At 28.7% G+C, this 24,000-nt stretch overlaps 1 protein-coding gene and 1 pseudogene across 6 annotated transcripts in view; one reads left to right on the top strand and one right to left on the bottom strand.

Moving 5' to 3' along the window:
• LOC145279823 (protein phosphatase EYA1-like) overlaps nt 1-24,000 on the top strand; it is a 1,162,399-nt gene that overhangs the window by 346,894 nt on the left and 791,505 nt on the right. The window lies entirely within an intron of this gene.
• On the bottom strand, nt 17,995-18,113 carry LOC145280669 (5S ribosomal RNA; annotated as a pseudogene).

The following is a 24,000-nucleotide window of genomic DNA, read 5'->3' as shown; positions in this document are numbered from 1 at the left end:
GTAAAAATAATTCACGTCAACTCTTTCGAACATTGTTGCACGGAATGAACACAGCCCAAAAAACAAGTTTCCAGTTTGTTTGTTTTTTCAACGACTTTCATTTTCATTTCGCTACATTTTGTGATCAGGAGCGGAAGGCCGTTTGAAATATAAAAAATAAAATTAAATTAAATATAAAAAAAAGCAACAACAGCATCGGTTTTATGTTTCGAAAACACTTCATAACCTCGAAATTATTATCTTAGAAGCATAGGTGAATATCAAAGTTATCATTTAAGTCTGAATTTTGCGACCATTTTGTGGCGAAATTGTCGATCCTGTTTGAAAGCATGCTGGCTTGTCTCGGTAAAAATGACGATAACAAATGCATCAGTAAATACGCATGAAAATTATATAGATTAGAAGAAAAGTAAATTCCTTTGCGTTTGGTAGCAGTTATTGTTTATTAATATTTTGGGTACTAGTACATCCTTTGAACCAGACGTAACTCGGCGTTCGCCGGAACATGACGTCAACAGCTTGGGTTTAGCTGCTGTCTGACGTAACATGGCAATCAGCCAATCGCAACACCGCGCGCTAAGTTTCAACTCGACGCGTTGACGCGAGTGCTACTCCCGAGCAGCAGACGATAAATTGGGTAAATATTGGAAGAGGAAAAACAATAAATAAAAAAAAATAACACCATTTCTTGCATGCAAGTCAGTCATGAAGAGCAAAGCAAAAATTTAACCGTCCTGGGCCAACAACAGCTACAGACACCGAACGCCCTAATTGACTTTAGTCAACAGCGGAAACTACTGGCAAAAACAATACAACGTACAACATGAAGCCACATATGCAGGCAAGCAAAAATAATGAGCATTACCGACGACTATGGCTGGAGATATGCGAATGTGATATGTCGACGGTGGACAGCATTCTGGGCTCGGACTTTCTTCGCTAAATCTTAGCAAAAAGAAACCCTAACCCTAACACTTTTGTTTCAACATATTACGAAAAAATACTTGCAAAAAATTACCTATAAAAGACTCTAATTCTAACCATAACCGGAATATCTTAAAAAGCAAGTAGGACTTAAAAAAAAAAAAGTTTGTTCCAATTTTCCTTCGTAAACAAACAACAGCAACAATAACAACAGCAACAATAACAACAGCAGCAAAAACAATAACAGCAACAACAACAACAACAGCAACAATAACAACAACAAAAACAACAGAAACAACAACAGCAACAATAACAACAACAAAAACAACAGCAACAAAAACAACAATAACAGCAAAGACAGCAACAAAAACAATAACAGCAACAAAAACAATAACAGCAACAAAAACAACAGCAACAAAAACAACAGCAACAAAAACAATAACAGCAACAAAAACAACAATAAAAACAACAACAAAAAACAGCAAAAACAGCAACAAAAACAACAATAACAGCAACAAAAACATCAACAATAACAAAAACAACAAAAACAACAACAGCAACAAAACAACAATAACAACAACAAAAATGCTCGATAACAAAAGAAAGTTCTTTTCCGATTTTAATTCTAAAATATAAGAAGAAATCACATTTTTAAACAAACAAACTTGTTAAAAAAATAATTGTTCCTTTTGAACTTTTTCTTGAAAACATTTGCTTAAAATTATTTATTTGACAAAATAAAAAAGCACTTCTAACCTTTTCTGCACACAGTTAATAAAAATTAAAACTTACAGTAGATTTTTTTGTTGTTTTTATTTTTCTACATTGAACATTTTGCTATTTTCTTTCACGTAGCATTGTTATAATCATCAGTGACGCTCGTGATAATCCGGCTGTTGACGTCATGCTCCAGGGAAGGAGAGCGAACGCTGAGTTGCGTCCGGTTCAACAGATGCACTAGTAGAATTTTTTGTTATTTCATCATTTTTGTTAACTACGGCACATTTTACGAAATTTGTTGCGACACTTAGTCTTGCCCAATCGTAACATTGGTACTCGTAATGAATGAGTATTGTATGAGTGTCTTCACAGAGAATCTTCAGTTCTCGAAATGGTCGCAGCAGTTAATGATTTGAAAGCCATGAGAAAAAAAATGTGAAAGACATTGTATGCTAAGCATGCGAAAACTTTCGAAAAGGTTAGTATTAGATATTAGGGTTGGTTGGTTGGTGGGGGGGGGTTAAAAAGAAAATAAATATCATCTAAAATAAATAAAATTGAAAAAAATGAAAAGATGGATTTCAAACTGATTAAACTATTTTCGCTCATGTTACAAGCAAAAGCACAATTAGAAGTACCCCGGGATACGATGACACTAGGATACGTTTTTTTTTGTTTTTGTTTTTTTTTTCAGGTTACGATGTGGAATACGATGTTTTCCGGTCCCTAGTTACGGTATTTGCTCCGCCTTACGATGTTATTTATAAGTTATTTGATTATATACATGTGTATTATATGCTATCCCAGTGATTATTGTACACGTAGTAACCCTTACCCCCGAGTGGCTTCCGGGCCTTGATAAGTGGTGGCCTCCATGTAAGAAAAAAATACTGTACTGTGTTTTGTTACTATTTTTTGATGCCATACCCCGGGGTTCTACTGTACCACCAATCAGTAAATAATGATAAATCTAAGATTCAAATATTAGAGAGAAAAAAAAAAAAATGTTGCACCTGCTCACCCCTTTTTCAAAACTGCATTTACACATTCTTCTCGTAAATTGATTGCGGTCCCTACGTCGTGCTGGTGCTACCAGATCAGGTTGTTTGAAGATATTCGCTTCCTGATTTAAATGCACCCTAAATTGGAATTGTAAAATGCTCAAACAAATAAAACAAAAATAACCAACAGTATCCAGAAATCGTTTCTTTTTTTCTTATTTTCATTTTTTGTTGTTTTTACTTTTTTTTTTAAAATATATATATATATATATATATATATATATGCATTTGAATTAAACATTGTAATCGTTGTGTGAATGTTAATTGGAATTTTCTAAGTTACGAAAGCCGATGCAACGCGTAATCATTTTCAATATTTATTTAAAATTAACAAAGTTTCGATGATATATCCTCAATTTCAGGCAGAGCAACAGTTTTCCCCCCTTTCCTTCTTCATGGTATGGTGTCACTAGAAAAGTAAAGTCCGTATGATGTTCAACGGTGTCCTCACACTCCATGACGAATGTTTCTAACAAAGAAGGAAAAATTACTGTTTTCTTAATCGGTATTTGTCTATCACGTGTTAGTGCTTAGGTTTTGATCTGTAAGTAGGTTTTTTGTTTGGTTTCTTTTAGTTTCTTACAATAAGTGATTTCATGCCTAGTCTGGAGCGATTTCCATTAAAAATGTTCTTATTAAGAAGATGTCAATGGCTCCTATGAAATAAATTAGAGATTTATTTTCCGCGATGCCAGAGTGATGTCAATTTGAATTCATAAGTTTAATGAGCCGGTACAACGAAAAATACTTATAAAATAAATATTTATTAATTTCGAAGCAACTAAGTTTTGACGATATAACGTTATCTAATTTATAAAACACACTATATCTGTCTGTCTGTCTGTCTCCATATTTTAAAACTCTATCTCTTCCGAAACTATGTGAGTGGGGTTAAGGTTGTCAGAAAATTTGCCCGAAATATAACTTTGATAATTGCTGTCAGGATTCCCACGTGCAAATACTATGAAAGAACATAAATTAGTAGTTGCAGGGTCGGTTGGTTTCAGGGTAGTGTCCAGGGTATGGTATTTTTGTTGGCAATACGCTAGAACCCTCTATCACTTAAAGGGAAGTAAATTTCTGTAGTCACCTGTACATTACCATGTAAACATCTAAACGCTATTTCAGAAAGTGACAGTTGTAAGTTAGCAGGAAAAAGGGAACAATCTGAACGGAACGGTTTCTTTAAATAATAAACAATTCTTCTTTATTATGAACAATGTATAGGGAATTTTGTTTCTATTATAAACAATATAAATAGAACACTTTAGAAATTGGAACAATGTTATCCTTTTTACATTTTACGTGTTAGACAACGTAAACAGAAACATTTTTTGTTTTATAATTTTGGAAATAAATATTGTTCGCAGACAGTTGTTAAGATATATATATTTAAAAGGAACTAAAATTGGAGGAAATTAAGCGAAAACAATGCATTATGTTTTGTGTTGTGTTTTTGCGCGGGAACAAAAACAAAACCTTCAATAATAGTGATAATTATTTTTGGTACTCAAAAACATTTTTACATACACAAAAGTTTTTTAAAAAAACAAAAAAAAAACATGTTGAATTAGACAAGAACAATGGTTGGTGACCTATTTGCGTTCCCAAATAAAAACAAAACCTGTATTAATTGTTTTATTACCTGGACGAGCCATAAGAAAAACAGTAAAAAAAAAAAAAAAATTAAATACTCCCCCTATAAAAATGTGAATAGCATAGATTACACGCGCGAGCTCTAGTATGTATATATATATATATATATATATATATATATATATATATATATATATATATATATATATATATATATATAAGCAACATTTTGCGGGTTCGAATGTGTACGCGTGTAGTGAAAGAGTGTTCCAGAAAAGGAAACGCATAAGCCGGTTGAGCAACGACGAACGTGTGACGTTATCACCCTTAAAATAACACCTTTATACATCTTCCGTATAATAGTAAAAATGTTCTCGGACGCTGTAATCAGTAAAACGGACTTGATCGGTCAACAGCAATAAATCGCTTAATGTAAACAGAAAAGTGTATCTACTGAAAAATTAAACCAACACTTAATTTTTAGTGTTCAATGTTTTTATAATTAAATTATGACGAAAAACACATGTAATCATTGGACAACTTCATGACTGCATTATTTCTTTTCGATAGCAATATCTACTGTAAAAGTAAACCACAATATGCAGAGGGGTACAACTCTCTTTTACTAAAACATTCGTGCATATTTTTTTATCTCATAATTTAGGACGCTCGGTGCAGCGATATTTTTTATGAAATCAAGACAGTAAAAAAAAATGCGCCGACTTTTGTTTGCTGCAACAACGTTGATGAAATATTATCTGTATGCGAGTATTAAGAAAAAACCAACGATATTTTTATTTGATGAAAACATTTATAAAAAAAAATGAAGCTGCGGCAACTTTTTTTTTTTAAATAAAAAGTAAATATTTTTAACGAATTAGTTTTTAACGTACAAAAATACAAAGAATTAAACTCTTTAAATAAACAAGGATGAAACTTTTAAAGTTTTTCTTTTCTTGTACTGTATTAAAGCTGATAATATTAATGACACCAACGTACGGTTTTTAAAATTAAAAACATTGATAATGATTATAAACGCAGCTGTAAAAGTGTCAGCTTTGTTTTATTAACTAGTTTCCTTCTTATTCTTATTATTGTATACATATATATAAATATGTATGCATTGTATATTATATATATTATTATATATATATATTTATGCATTGTATATATATATATATGTATGTATGCATTGTATATATATATATATGTATGTATGCATTGTATATATATATATATATATGTATGCATTGTATATGTATATTATATGTATGCATTGTATATGTATATTATATGTATGCATTTTATATATATATATATTATATGTATGCATTGTATATATATTATATGTATGCATTGTATATATATTATATATATGCATTGTATGTATATTATATGTATGCATTGTATATATATAATATGTATGCATTGTATATATATAATATGTATGCATTGTATATATATAATATGTATGCATTGTATATATATTATATGTATGCATTGTATATATATTATATGTATGCATTGTATATATATTATATGTATGCATTGTATATATATTATATGTATGCATTGCATGTATATTATATGTATGCATTGCATGTATATTATATGTATGCATTGTATATATATAATATGTATGCATTGTATATATATATAATATGTATGCATTGTATATATATTATATGTATGCATTGTATATATATTATATGTATGCATTGTATATATATTATATGTATGCATTGTATATAGATTATATGTATGCATTGTATATATATTATATGTACGCATTGTATATATATTATATGTATGCATTGTATATATATTATATGTACGCATTGTATATATATTATATGTATGCATTGTATATATATTATATGTATGCATTGTATATATATTATATGTATGCATTGTATATATATATGTATATATATGTATGCATTGTATATATATATGTATATATATGTATGCATTGTATATATATATGTATATATATGTATGCATTGTATATATATGTATATATTGTATATATATATGTATATATATGTATGCATTGTATATATATATGTATATATATGTATGCATTGTATATATATATGTATATATATGTATATATATGTATGCATTGTATATATATATATGTATATATATGTATGCATTGTATATATATGTATATATATGTATGCATTGTATATATATATGTATATATATGTATGCATTGTATATATATATGTATATATATGTATGCATTGTATATATATATATATGTATATATATGCATTGTATATATATATATGTATATATATGTATGCATTGTATATATATATATATATGTATATATATGTATGCATTGTATATATATATATGTATATATATGTATGTATTGTATATATATGTATATATATGTATGCATTGTATATATATATGTATATATATGTATGCATTGTATATATATATGTATATATATGTATGCATTGTATATATATATGTATATATATGTATGCATTGTATATATATATGTATATATATGTATGCATTGTATATATATATGTATATATATGTATGCATTGTATATATATATGTATATATATGTATGCATTGTATATATATATGTATATATATGTATGCATTGTATATATATATGTATATATATGTATGCATTGTATATATATATGTATATATATGTATGCATTGTATATATATATGTATATATATATGTATGCATTGTATATATATATGTATATATATGTATGCATTGTATATATATATATGTATATATATGTATGCATTGTATATATATATATATGTATATATATGTATGCATTGTATATATATATATATATGTATATATATGTATGCATTGTATATATATATATATATGTATATATATGTATGCATTGTATATATATATATATGTATGCATTGTATATATATATATATATATGTATATATATGTATGCATTGTATATATATATATATGTATATATATGTATGCATTGTATATATATATATGTATATATATGTATGCATTGTATATATATATGTATATATATGTATGCATTGTATATATATATATGTATATATATGTATGCATTGTATATATATATATATGTATATATATGTATGCATTGTATATATATATGTATGCATTGTATATATATATATGTATATATATGTATGCATTGTATATATATATGTATGCATTGTATATATATATGTATATATATGTATGCATTGTATATATATATGTATATATATGTATGCATTGTATATATATATGTATGCATTGTATATATATATATATGTATATATATATGTATGCATTGTATATATATATGTATATATATGTATGCATTGCATATATATATATGTATATATTGTATATATATGTATATATATGTATGCATTGTATATACATATATATATATATGTATGCATTGTATATACATATATATATGTATGCATTGTATATACATATATATATATATGTATGTATTTTATATAAATATATTATATATATGTATGCATTGTATATACATATATTATATATATGTATGCATTGTATATACATATATTATATATATGATTATGCATTGTACATACATATATTATATGTGTATGAATTGTATATATATAAATATATATATTATATATATATTTCTGTGCATTGTATATATATATGTGTGTGTGCATTGTATATATATATATTATATATAAATGTATGCATTGTATATATATAAATATATATATTATATATATATGTGTGTGCATTGTATATATATAAATATATATATTATATATATGTGTGTGCATTGTATATATATATACTATATATGTGTGTGCATTGTATATATATATACTATATATGTGTGTGCATTGTATATATATATACTATATATGTGTGTGCATTGTATATATATATATATATATGTGTGTGTGTGTGTGCATTGTATATATATATATTATATATGTGTGCATTGTATATATATATATGTGTGTGTGTGTGCATTGTATATATATATATATGTATATGTTATATATATGTGTGCATTGTATATATATATATATGTGCATTGTATATATATATATATGTGTGTGCATTGTATATATATATATATATGTGTGTGCATTGTATATATATATATATGTGTGTGTGCATTGTATATATATATATGTATGTATTGTATGTATATATACATATATATATATGTATGTATTGTATGTATATATACATATTATATATATATATATATGTATTGTATGTATATATACATATTATATATATATGTATGCATTGTATGTATATATACATATTATATATATATATGTATGCATTGTATGTATATATACATATTATATATATATATGTATGCATTGTATGTATATATACATATTATATATATGTATGCATTGTATGTATATATACATATTATATATATATGTATGCATTGTATGTATATATACATATTATATATATGTATGCATTGTATGTATATATACATATTATATATATGTATGCATTGTATGTATATATACATATTATATATATGTATGCATTGTATGTATATATACATATTATATATATGTATGCATTGTATGTATATATACATATTATATATATGTATGCATTGTATGTATATATACATATTATATATATGTATGCATTGTATGTATATATACATATTATATATATGTATGCATTGTATGTATATATACATATTATATATATGTATGCATTGTATGTATATATTCATATTATATATATGTATGCATTGTATGTATATATACATATTATATATATGTATGCATTGTATGTATATATACATATTATATATATGTATGCATTGTATGTATATATACATATTATATATATGTATGCATTTATGTATATATACATCTTATATATATGTATGCATTGTATGTATATATACATATATATATGTCTGCATTGTATGTATATATACATATATATATGTCTGCATTGTATGTATATATACATATATATAGGTATGCATTGTATGTATATATACATATATATAGGTATGCATTGTATGTATATATACATATATATAGGTATGCATTGTATGTATATATACATATATATAGGTATGCATTGTATGTATATATACATATATATAGGTATGCATTGTATGTATATATACATTTTATATATATGTATGCATTGTATGTATATATACATATTATATATATGTATGCATTGTATGTATATATACATATTATATATATGTATGCATTGTATGTATGTATATATACATATTATATATATGTATGAATTGTATGTATATACACATATTATATATATGTATGCATTGTATGTATATATACATATTATATATATGTATGCATTGTATGTATATATACATATTATATATATGTGCATTGTATGTATATATATATGTGTGTGTATGCATTGTATATGTATGCATTGTATATATAAATATATATATGTGTGTATGCATTATGTATATATGTATATCATATATAAATGTGTGTATGCATTGTATATATATGTATATTATATATATATGTGTGTATGCATTGTATATATATGTATATTATATATATATATGTGTGTGTGTATGCATTGTATATATATGTATATTATATATATGTGTGTGTATGCATTGTATATATATGTATATTATATATATATGTGTGTATGCATTGTATATATATGTATATTATATATATATGTGTGTATGCATTGTATATATATGTATATTATATATATATGTGTGTATGCATTGTATATATATGTATATTATATATATGTGTATGCATTGTATATATATATGTATATTATATATATGTGTGTATGCATTGTATATATATGTATATTATATATATATGTGTATGCATTGTATATATATGTATATTATATATATATGTGTATGCATTGTATATATATGTATATTATATATATATGTGTATGCATTGTATATATATATGTATATTATATATATATGTGTATGCATTGTATATATATATGTATATTATATATATATGTGTATGCATTGTATATATATGTATATTATATATATATGTGTATGCATTGTATATATATGTATATTATATATATATATGTGTATGCATTGTATATATATTTATATTATATACTTGTGTATGCATTGTATATATATGTATATTATATATATGTGTGTATGCATTGTATATATATGTATATTATATATGTGTGTGTATGCATTGTATATATATGTATATTATATATGTGTGTGTATGCATTGTATATATATGTATATTATATATGTGTCTATGCATTGTATATATATATGTATATTATATATATATGTGTGTGTATGCATTGTATATATATGTATATTATATATATATGTGGGTATGCATTGTATATATATATATGTATATTATATATATGTGTATGCATTGTATATATTTCAACCATTTGTTAGATTAAAAATTCGATAATATGCGTAAACGCTTACTTTCTTAAGTGGTCTTATGATTTTGACCAGGACTGTTAAATATACATATATATATATATACATATATATATATAAATATATATATATATATATATATATGGATTGTTTATTTATATATATATGTATATATGGGATTGTTTATATGTATATATGGGATTGTTTATATATATATATATATATATATGGGATTGTTTATATATATATATATATATATATATATATATATATATGGGAGTGTTTATATATATATATGTATGGATTGTTTATATATATGTATGGATTGTTTATATATATGTATGGATTGTTTATATATATGTATGGATTGTTTTGTATATATGTATTGATTGTTTTGTATATATGTATGGATTGTTTTGTATATATGTATGGATTGTTTTGTATATATGTATGGATTGTTTTGTATATATATATATGGATGGATTGTTTTTATATATGTGTGTGTGGATTGTTTATATATATATGCATTGATTGGGTGTATATATATATATATATATATAATTAAACAGTCTATATATATATGTACGGATTGTTTATATATATATATATATATATATATATAATATATATTTATATATATATATGGATTGTTTGTGTATATATATATATATATACGTGTATATATATATATGTGTGTGTTTGTGTATATATATATACGTATATATATATGTATATATATATATATATGGATTGTTTGTGTATATATATATACGTGTATATATATATATATATATGTGTGTTTGTGTATGGATTGTTTGTGTATATATATATATATATACGTATATATATATATATATATATGTGTGTGTTTGTGTATGGATTGTTTGTGTATATATATATACGTATATATATATATATATATGTGTGTGTGTTTGTGTATGGATTGTTTGTGTGTATATATATACATATATATATGTGTGTTTGTGTATGGATTGGTTATATATATATATATATATATATATATATATATATATATATATATATATATATATATATATATATATATAGGTGTATATATTATATCTGTGTATGGATTGTATATGTGTATATATTATATCTCTGTACGGATTGTATCTGTATCTGTGTATGGATTGTAATTGTGTATGGGGTGTATATGTGTATTAATTGTATATATATATATATATATATATATATATATATATATATATGTCCGTGTATTGATTGTCTATGTGTATATATTATATCCGTGAATGGATTGTATATGTGTATATATTATATATGTGTATGGATTGTATATGTGTATATATTATATATGTGTATGGATTGTATATGTGTATATATTATATATGTGTATGGATTGTATATGTGTATATATTATATCTGTGTATGGATTGTATATGTGTATATATTATATCTGTGTATGGATTGTATATGTGTATATATTATATATGTGTATGAATTGTATATGTGTATATATTATATATGTGTATGAATTGTGTGTATATATATATATGTGTGTATGCATTGTATATGTGTATATTTTATATCTGTGTATGGATTGTGTATATATATATATATATATATTTATATATATATATATATATATATATATATATATAATCTTTGTATGTATAGTATATATATATCCCGGTATGGATTGTATATATATTTATATATCTGTGTATGGATTATATATATACATACATATATATATATATGGCTTATATATATATACATATATATATATATCTGTATTGACTGTACAGGGTGACCCAAAAAGGAGGGCTCCACTCAAATTAGACCCCGTTTGTTAGTGTTTTTCCGAATGAAATGAAACTTTGGTCATACCTAGTTTATTATATTCAAAACATCAACGTTCTACAGCATATGTTCTAGATGGCCTCCATTTCGCGTTTGTTTTTTGGGTCACCCTGTATATATATTATATCTTAGTGTGGATTGTGTACATATATATATATATATATATATATATAAATATATATATATATTATATCCATGTATGTGTTATATATATATATGTTTGTGTGTTGTATGTATATGTTTATCTTATATCTATATACGTTGTATATATAACTCTTTGTATATTGTGTATGCATGTTATATGTGGGTGTGTGTACTTTACACATTTATGTAATGTATGTGTGTATATATATCATTTTTCTTCATTTTGTGCAACTAGTTTGATTCCGTAAATAAGTGTTTTGAACTCAATTAAGGCTTAAGTAGCCAATTAAATATTAGCATCTATGTCTGCATACTTATTTCTTATCTGATGATTCAATTCATTTTTTATGCTTCTGTATTTTTTTCGTCTGAACATAATTTACACGTTTTAATATTTACTTGGGAAAGCATAATTTGAAGACTGCCTTCTTTTAGTTTAATTTTTTTTTCTTTTTCTATCAAAGTTTGGAACACTTTTTTGGCAGTTTTCTATGTGGCCAATTTTAGAGTATGGTTGAGCCAGCTCGAACATCGTTTCAGCTTATTTGAGTCGTAGAATCTTTCTGAGACACTTGGAATCAAGCGCATCTAATTTTTTTCTCTTGCCTGATTTTCAGATTCTAAGTTTCAATTTCATATAGCAAGACGTTGTTGTTATAAAATTTTTATTTAGATTTGAGGGTGAAATTTTTGTTTCTTCAGGTTTTTCAAAGCTGATGAAATTCTGATGAGTCCTTACCTTTTCTGCAACTATTTATGGTCGTTTTGTATATTATGATAGCTGGTAGATATTTGTTCATTAATTGGTAATTAATATTAACTAATGAGGGTTGAAGATATGTGTTGCATGGAGACAAATGATATGAAAATTATACGATAAATGTGTAATGTGAGTCTTAAACACAGTTCTGATTAGCTAAGAGGAGAATTAAATTCAGAAAGTATAAAGAAATATGTGCAAAAACGATTACAATGATATAACCGCGTTGAAATATTCTATGAGAATTCTTGGGTTAGTAGATGTAGAACAGTAAGGATAGTAGTTTCATTTCACACAGAAGGTCAGGGTAAACTTGTGGGAAAGAGGGATAAATAAAGACGTGGGCAAAGATAGGTTAGCTTGGAAGTAAATTTAATAACGATGTTTTCCGCCTGTCATCATGTAAAACGAATATTAAACCGCTGCTGCTGCTGATGATGAATAGAATTATTACCGTTACTACTATTATTTTTATTGTATTCTAATCGCATATATTCCATGCAATAATAACTTAAGTTTAATGCAATTAATATTGAGAGTTTGTTCTACTTTCTTATTATAAGGGGGATTAACCCAGATAATGTTTTGTTTTCTACTATTTTTTAATATTCATTCTATAAACCTACTAGGGATTTTAACTCAGGTTAGTATCAGTGACCGCTCACTGATAAAATGAGTGTTGTTCGCTAGAATCGGAGTGACACCGTTTTTCTAAATTTCTAGTACATTCCACCTCTTCTGATAACCATTGTAAATGGTTGTATTATCGAAAGTCATTTGCCATTGATTTCACGCTGGCAATGATGATTAATCCTCTGTGGTATTTGTGTGGGAAGGAGCATCTCTAAAATACCAGTCGAAATTTTCTGTGATTTTCTAGTTGCAAAATCTATGATTGTGTAGAGTTTTTTCTTTTGTTTATTATTATGACATATTTACCGCCAAGTCCCAAAGAATTTTCTAGACTTTGTTTTCTAGTATTGTATCCAGTTTGTGTCTGAAAGGGAGCTGACTCTGTACGTTCGAAATTTTAAAGGTTTAGTTGGATTATAAGTTAGCAATATCCTAATATGTATCCATAACGTTGAAAGGGAGCTAACTCTGGCCGTCATCCTAAATCTTAATAAGAAGAAACGAAAGAAAATAAAGAATTAAAAAGAAATAGATATCCTTAATTTTAAATGAAGAATGCGAATGAACTAAGTATAGAGTAATGTTAAACTTTCTTTCCTTATTGAATAAGTTTTAAACAAAAAACGTTTTTTTAATCACATAAATAGGTTAGCCGATATTTTTGTAAATAAACAAAGCAAATTCCAGACATGAAACTAACATAGAATCGCAACAATATAACTTAGTTGATTAGTCCGGATTAGAAAAAATAATTTAAATTAAAGAAATAAAGTAATTTAATTTAAAAAAAATCAATGAATAGTATTAGTAAACCATATTAAGTGGACATAGGTAATTAGTGGTAACGTTGTATGATAATTTGTTTGCAATTTTTTTAAATGGAGATACGAAAATAGGTAGATATATAAATCTTTAAAAAACTTTGCAAGGATGACATATAGGTAAAATATTTTCGCTTGTTTTCTTTTCCTTATAAGGGAAATGGTTTCCATAATATTTTATTGTTAAAGTGTTTTTTTATTCAATAAGTCTGACGAAAGGCTGTTTTTGTGAAAATTTTCAAACGACATAATGTTTGAATTTGTCCGAATAGTCTTGAAACAATTGTAACTAACGATGAAATACAATATTTGTTGCTATCATTCTATTTCTCGATATCTTGGTTTTTGTAAACAAACACACACACACACACACACACATACGAGTGTGTGTCTGTGGAGATATTTTTTATTCTCTTATATTTACTTTTTATAGATACCACTCCTTATTTAAGAAGCTCAATGTAATTACAGAGCAGATAATGAATGATAAAAGTCTATATTCCAAATTTCATGATATTGACCATCTTACAATTTATTCATTTCATTTAGTTGAGACTTACAATTCTTGACAATATCTGTTTAGTAGCAAAAAATGAATCACTTAATTATATCAATCAGCGAAGGACAAAATAGATTCACTGATTGATATAATAGTTAAGTGACTGATTCTGTGGTACGAAACAGATACTGTCAAGAATTGTGTCAACTGAACTTTAGGAATAGTCAACATCATGAAATTTGGAATATAGACTTTTGCCATTCATTCATTATATATATATATATATATATATATATATATATATATATATATATACACATTCCTATACCATGAAAGAAACGTCATGTACATTTCTTTGCTCCCCTTTATATCACGCATCAGTGCAAAATCAGTCATCCAAACTTCTGTTTGAAACACAGCACAGCGAGTGATTCATTGGCGTTCGTATGAAAACGATAGTGCATTGCTTCCATTGAAATTCGAACCCCGTTCGCTCGTTTCATTTTTCGAGATGATAATTGTAATTCTTCATTGCCCATTGGACGTAGTCTCTATAACACCGAAAGAAATCTGCCTTTGTCTTGTTGGGCATTAGATTAATTAGTATTGGATCACTGACACGGACATCTTTGACAAGACGAGTGCGGTGTCTATGAGAGACAATGGTTTTTCAAGCCGATGTTTCGTTGAGCCGGACATGGTGGAAGACCTGAAGGGTAGTTGCTGCTTGGCGAATTAAGACGTGTCCACGGGAATGGAGGCTATCGAAGCCGGATGTTGAACGACATCAGCCGAGCTGAACTTATCGACAGCGAATGACAGAATGCTCTGCTATGATAATGATAGCGTCCAGGAATTTAGAGGAAGGGCGCCGAAACAAAGTCACTAGAGCGAGACATAATAGTTGCCGCGAGGAAGAGATCGTCTCTGTTTGACATAAACAGATCGTGGGTGTCATCGGGGTGGGGTGCTGGTGGGTGCACAACTGACTCAGGGGATACCGTCACTGCTGATGTAACCAGATATACCAATTTACAATCGTACCTGATATACTTTGATAAAATGTTGTGTAGCTTAGTTGCTATATATACTTTCATAATTGCTTATATATGTGTGTATGAGATCCACAGAGCCGTTTGTTGTATCACGACAATTCAGTGTGGCTAGACCAGCACCTGTCCCAAACCCAGGATCGAACTAACAATCATAGAGTCGATAGTCACTAGCTTTGCGAACAGGCTATAAGTACAATACTGTCGGCAATGATGTACAGCAATGTTTTATACAATCATTGCCTGCCGCTTCGACAGTGCTCCATTTGTTTTTCATTTGCAAAGAGCTGATATGATTACCAAGAGTGCTAAACCCGAGAATGTGAGGGTTCCTATTTACAATGCTTCCCCACGGGACAGTGTTAGACACCAGGGTCGTTTTTTAACGTGGAGAAAAGGAACAAAAATAAAAATTGTCTCAGTTGTGAAGGATTTCTCCTCCACTGACAGAGAACAAGAAATAGAAGTGCAGCATCTGAAGAACAGATACTACACTTTGATCTTGTTTATATATTTTATTGCTTTTAAAATTTTGAAAATACAATTAAAAAAATAAAAGATTTTTAAACAACAAAATTAGGTACAAGGCCCTACAAGAAATTGGGGAGGGGAAGGGTTCAGGGTCTTTGTGACTAAAGTGATTAAAAGTAATAAATGTAGACTTTGGAATCTTACTCTTGACTGGCAACATTCACCAAAATACCTCATTCACTCTATGGATCTTAATCTAACTAATAAATCCCCAGCGTGAGGGTTTTACGTATTTTATGGTCACATTTAATATTTAAAGTACAGTAAAGTCGGTCTGTTTATCATTTCTTTGCCATCGATAATTTTCTTTCTACAGAATCAATATTTGATTATGGTCCGTCAATTTTTCTTGTGGATCTTTGCAGTATGTTTTTAAAAAAATAATAAATTATAATTCAATTTCATTCTTTCAAGAAAATATATAGTCCGGGGTAGAACTATTTTTTTACATTGCTACTATTAAAAAAAAAAAGACATAACTTTATATTAATTCTTACAGTTATTTCTTTGAACAAAATCATTTTTAGTTCATTATTTTTCGTCATTTTTGGAATCTATACTAATTACGTAAGTACAATAGAGTATTTTAACGTGAAATGTTTGTTTGAAATACTTTAATGAGGCAGAAGCACCTGTAATCAATTCTCTTTGCATAAAAAAATTTATTTAGTTCTTTCTCTTAATATAGCTGTTCACATTTGCAGATATGTTAGGGAAAAGGCGAGGAGAATGGCTTCAAATACAGACGTTAAAATCATTGATAGATCTAATGATATCTAACATCATCACCGCCTATGTGTATGTGTGCAGTCAGCAGCAACCCTATTCAGGGTTTAACCGGCTTCCTCCAGAGGAGGAAGTTTCATGGGAGTATGAAATTCACAAGCGGCCCCCAGTTGCATGTATATCCCCGTTAGGGGAGATGACGACGTTAGGTTTTTGCAACTTTTTGCAGGGAGGTGTCGACGTCCTCCTACAAATAGCACCTGGACTTCCCAAATTGGTCACCCATTTTAGTAATGACCAGGCTCAACGTTGCTTAACTTCGGTGATCTGACGGGAACCGGTGTGTCAACGTGATTATGCCGTATACGGCATAATCACCGCTTGTGACAAGACATAGTTATATTCGCACTTATGTTCCCAACTGATATCTCCCTTTTTCAGGAAAACTATATTTCTTCGCAAATATCATCCAATTTCCAATATCTCCACTTGTTATTAACGTTTTGAGGTGAGGTTTTAAGCAACCAATACATGCATATATATATATATATATATATATATATATATATATATATATATATATATATATATATATATATATATATATATATATATATCCAATATAGCCACTACTTTTAAGGATTTCAGGTTTACTTTTGTGCAATCTTTTAATTCTCGTTTCCCAAATCGTGACCTTTATTCATCATTTTCCATGAGCAATGTTTCTGACGAAGGATGAAGGATTGCTGTTTTATGGGTCGGAATTTATCCATATAACATTTATCGTTAGCTACTTTTTGATAAAGTAGTATTTTAGCTCATTGTATTAAACTATACATTGCCCGGGTGTGTGGAGGTGTGGCGTGTTGAGCAACAAACAAAAAAAGTGGTAGTAAGCAGGCAAGCCCGAGCCCGTGGATTTGGAGAGAGGTGTTAAAAAATTGGTAGTAGCGTGGGGAGGGAATCAAAACAACAGTAGGCAGCCAGGGCGAAAAGAAAAAGGTGGTAGTTGGCAGGCAGGCTCGAACCCGTGACGCGAAGGCGAAAAAGAAAGTGAAAGAAAATTTGACGTCTTAGCCGGTATGTCCATGACGCGATCGGAAGTCAAAAACGTTGAAATTGATCCAAGTCAATCCAATGGTGACGATGACTTGCTAAAATGTCAGCGAAAAAAATCAACCCCTCTTTGTACAAAACGGTCGTGTTGAAGGAATTAATGTTTTTGACCAATTTTTCGATATTTGTCGTCCGAGACGTCGCGCTTAAAAATCATACCGATTTTTTCAGGATCTGTCGCCTCTGTCGAAAGTTTTTGCGATACATACATACATACATACATACATACATTTTAACAGACAGGTTAGGTTTATACTATAGAAGATGGCTTTATGCCTTGTCTAGTGCGTTTTTTATTTATAAAAAAATAAGATTCTTCTTAAAGTCAAAACTAACATACGCACAAAGTTGCAATGCCTACTGCATTTACACACACACAAACTCGAATGGCGGCAACCGAAATAGGTATATCTACTAACGTGCTTACATGCTTTATGACTCTTTTCACCTAGAACGTTCTTGGACCCCCCCCCCCCCCGAATACTTATTTGTTACGAACTCTTTGTTTCGTTGTCTTAACAAGTTGTTAATAAGTTCATTATCATTTGTATAAATGTACTTTGTAATTCTTGGTGTTGCATTTCCCTCTACACAATCAAAGGTTCGCGGTGGCGCCAGCAGATCTTACGTTTACTGTAACATACGATTTGCTTACGAACTAAAGAATAAACACAACGTTTAAAAATAGAACTTCGATTCGCGGTCAATCCACCTAATTATGCAAATCGGTATTAAATTGTTGATGGATATAAGTCATACTTGCGTGAAACGAGGTCACTATTTTTTATCTCTGTTAACTCTAATTGAGGCATATTGATACTGAGAGGTAAAGGGTTATTGTGATTAGGTGGCCATATTTATAAGGGATATACTAAGTGGGGAGTTGGGCTGCAAGGTGTTTAATCACATTACATTTGAATTTCTGCATGTTGGTACAGTCGTGGAAAAAGAGGAAGAGGGCCAAGGGGAATTTCAAAGGTAAGCGGTCCGAGGCAAGTTTTCCGGCATCAGTGAAGAGGTAATGTTGCTGTCGATTGGGGATATTTACGTTGAGGGTACAAGTGCAGTAATTTCATTGGATCACATTCGTGGAAGTACTTGTAAAACAAGCACAGGGATCGAATACTGCATCGATGGGACAGGGTTTACAGCTTGGTAGAGGGTATGGATTAGACTCTTTTTTTTTTTGCACCCTGTGTGAAAAGGAAAGGCTAGTAGTTGGTGCACTAGTGCAGACGTGGAAACAATACTTTATGAACGGACGAATGGTGATCTTATAGAGATAGAGGATCTGGTAGGTGTGAGAAGTTGTCTAACCTGGTAGAGGGAACCCACCTATTTACAACAGACTTGGCAATATCTTCCAGGTATTTATCCCAATTCATGTTACCTGTGAATGTTAGATCGAAGACTGTGAACATTCGAATCTCCAGAAGACTGTTATCAACCGTGGCATCGGTGGTTGAAAACGTATCTTATATCTTCTATTTATATAATAAATTGATCTCAATTTTTCCAGTTTCCGAAACATGTAGTGTACTATACTTACACGAATACTGGAATGCCAGGAACAGTTGCGAATCAAATGAAAGAGTACGGATAGAAAGACGGCTTAAAATCCGAAGTAGAACATGTAGAAATCGGTAATCGAGGAAGACGACATTGTTAATGAGAGGACTGATAGTGAAAGCTGTTCGTTAAATATTAGGTTGTCCGGAAAATAATGGCCAATTTTAGAGAAAAAGGATTTATTAATCAAATAGGTGACACTAGACATTGAAAGTAGTCAAAGTATGATCCTTGAACAGCCATGCATTGTTGCCATCTATCAACTAGATCATTTCTGCCTCGTTGATAAAAAATTCTTTGGCTTAGATGTTAAGAAATCTTTGAAAAAAAGATTCAACCTCTGTATTAGATCTGAAAGTTTTGTTGCTTAAAAAGCAGCTAAATGCTTGAAAAAATTGTAGTCCGTGGGTGAAAGATCTGGAGAATAAGGAGGATGTTGTAATTTCGTATCCCAAGTCTGTGACTTTCTGCAGTGTCATACTCGCAACATGAGGCCGCGCATTATCGTGGAGCAGGATTGGACCACGCCTATTCACTAATGCAGGTCTCAATTTTTGTAAATGATGACGCATTTCTTCGGGTTGATTGCAGTATACATCTGCCGTGATGCTCTGATTAGCATCCAGAAAGTTGTAATGAATAACACCAATTACACACCACCAAACAGTCAGCATAATCTTCTGATGGTGAAACTTTGGCTTTGGAAAATGTTTGGGTGGTTCATCACAATCAAGCCATTGACCTGATCGTTTCCGATTATCATAAAGGATCCACTTTTCGTCACAGGTGACTATTCGGTCAAGAAATGGATCATTAATGTTTCGCAAAAAGAGCATCGAACACACTTCAAAAAGCTGAGCTTGTTGATTTTCATTGAGCTCATGTGGAACCCATTTGTTGAGCTTTTTCACCTTGCCAATTTGTTTCAGATGGTCCGAGACTGTTTAACTGCTGACACCAAGTTCCCGAGACATTTCCCTGACACTTTGCCGTGGTAATTGCCCAACAATGGCTCTCAAATTTTCATTGTCAAAATTAGCTGGCCGTCCTTTACCTTCTTTATCTTTTAGGCTTTCATCACCACTACGAAATTTCTGAAACCACCTTCGTACTGTTCTATCACTTGTGATGCCTTCTCCCCATGTCCTATTGATATTTACAGTTGTTTGAGAAGCATTGTTACCAAGCTTAAACTCATGCAGGAAAAGTAATCGTAAGTCTTCTTTTCTCATATTCCAAATCATGGGCTCATTCGCTCATAAAACGTTTTCTGAAAGAAAAAAAGTAATAAATTATTAAAGAGCACATATAAATCAATAATTATGTTGATGTTTACCTGAAGTATAATAAAAATCCTATGATAAAATCCAACTTCAAAACAGACTTCCTGAAATGGCAATTATTTTCCGGACAACCTAATAGAAATTGAAATCCCTGAATGAGAATAGGTGTTATCTTTATATTCAGTCGCAGCGGCTATGTGTTTTCAGTACACATTCTGTTAATCTCATATTCTGCGAATAGCGTCCGGTCGAATGTTGGGAGCAAATTGGAGGTTAGGGAGCAGTTGTTATTAAACGTATTGAAATTTGCAGGCAGTTATGAAAGGTTGAACAGAAAGGATGTTCCTGGCATACAGTATTCGTGTAAGTATAGTATACTACATGTTTTTTTCCTGAATGAAATTTCGTTTTCCATAAGCATCGCGTCCCCTTCTTTCATCGTGCTTATTTTTAAAGTGCATTTTTAGAATTACACTTATTAAAAAAAACAGAAATACAGAACAATATGTTGTACAAGTACATACTCGTACGGAACAAAGATGTTATGTTCCAAAAATCATGTAAATTGATAAATATATATATTTTTTTAATTTAAGAAAATCAAATTTTATGATTTTTATTATTTATGGAGAAATAGATAAATCTCGTTGTTCGAATCATCTTGTCCACCCTTGAATTTTCATGCATTCTAAAAATCAATATGGCGCTTAACACCTGTCCCATCCGGTTTGTTATAAAATTTGATTTTCCTAAATAAAAAAATAAAAAACTACTAGATCAATTCGCGTAATTTTTAGAATATGAGATCGTCGTTTCGTGACGGTTACATTCATCATAAAGATTTTTCTGTGTGTGTGTTCATTTTATAAGTGTAATTCTGAATAAAAACACTTCCTAATGCGGCCAAGTTGACTTTAAGAAAATAACACAACGGAAAATTAGCCATTTTGGCAAAGTAGGAAAATTAGGTAATTATAGAATATATACCGATTTGAAGATAGTTTTTAGGAGCATTATAGTTTAAAATAGAAGCAAAATTATTTTAAAATTATATTTAAAAATACATATTTGGTGCTTCTATATACAAACAAAAATAGTATTGCATTTCAAGTAAAAACAAAAAAAAGTACCTACGTAAATGTCATGTCGCAAATATTAACATGTCCCAAAATTACGGAATAGGATCAGGTAGAACTATAATTATTAATGAAAAACTGTTTTTGATAAAGTTTATATGGGGAATAAATTTTGTCCGACATATTGAATTACGTTCGTCACATGACGTAATCTACAGAACTTAATTATCTCCCCTGTCAACTTATCTCTTTGTTTTTTAGCAAGCATAACAGTGATTTCGTTTACTTTTACAAATTTCTTTCTTCAGTAATAATTATTTTTCTACTTTATCGTTTTTCGTTATTTTTGGATATATTATTATGTTGACCTGACAATTACGTCAGTGCAATTTATTTCACTTGAAATTCAATTTATTTTGTTTGTATAATATAGAAGCACCAAACATTTTTTAACATTTACTGTTTTAAATCAAAAAATATTTTGGTTGCCTAATTTTCCAGGACCTGACCAAGTCAGTATTCCACATCATTTGGCAATGACTTCTACTCACTTTTCATTTTTTTTTTTTTCAAGCATTATAATTCTTTACATGAGAAACTTTAAAGTTGTCAACTTTACTACCTCCACACCAAAAATATATGTACAATACATACAATAACTGTGCCCCCTGTTTTTTTTTTGTCTGTCCAAAGTAAACCACGCTCGTTAGCTTTTATTAGTCCCCCAACCAAAAGGGGGGACCTAATAATTCATTCCCGTTCGTTCATTCGTTTGTTCACACTTTTCTCAACAATTATGCCTCGGATTTTGCTTTTTTTAATTTTGCACAAACATTAGTCATGGTAAAAGTAAATTTTTGCCAGAACGAATTTTTCGGATAAATGACATTACCCCCTTTCCCGTAAGGGCTATTATAGGAGTAAAATTGCCCCCAAGTCGTTCGTCCGTTCAACCTTTTCTCAATAACCACTCCTTGAATTTTTTGAAAATTTCGCACAAACATTAGTCATAGTCAAAGTAAATTTTTCACTCGTGAAGGGGGATCCTGCATGCTCGGCTAATTTTGCTCTAAAATATATAACGTGTTTAAAAATTAACTTAATTTCATTTTTTAATTCTTGTTAATAACTAACACATAAGAACAGAATCTATACTCGCACACGAGGCTAAATAGACGAAGTTGTAAGAACTTCATATGTCGAAATCGAC

This window comes from Euprymna scolopes, chromosome 7 (assembly GCF_053919585.1).
Source record: "Euprymna scolopes isolate OS-2025 chromosome 7, ASM5391958v1, whole genome shotgun sequence".
NCBI classification, from domain to species: Eukaryota; Metazoa; Mollusca; class Cephalopoda; order Sepiida; family Sepiolidae; genus Euprymna; species Euprymna scolopes.
The sequence above is the reverse complement of the archived record's forward strand: the minus strand, read 5'-3'. Positions and strand labels throughout refer to the sequence as shown.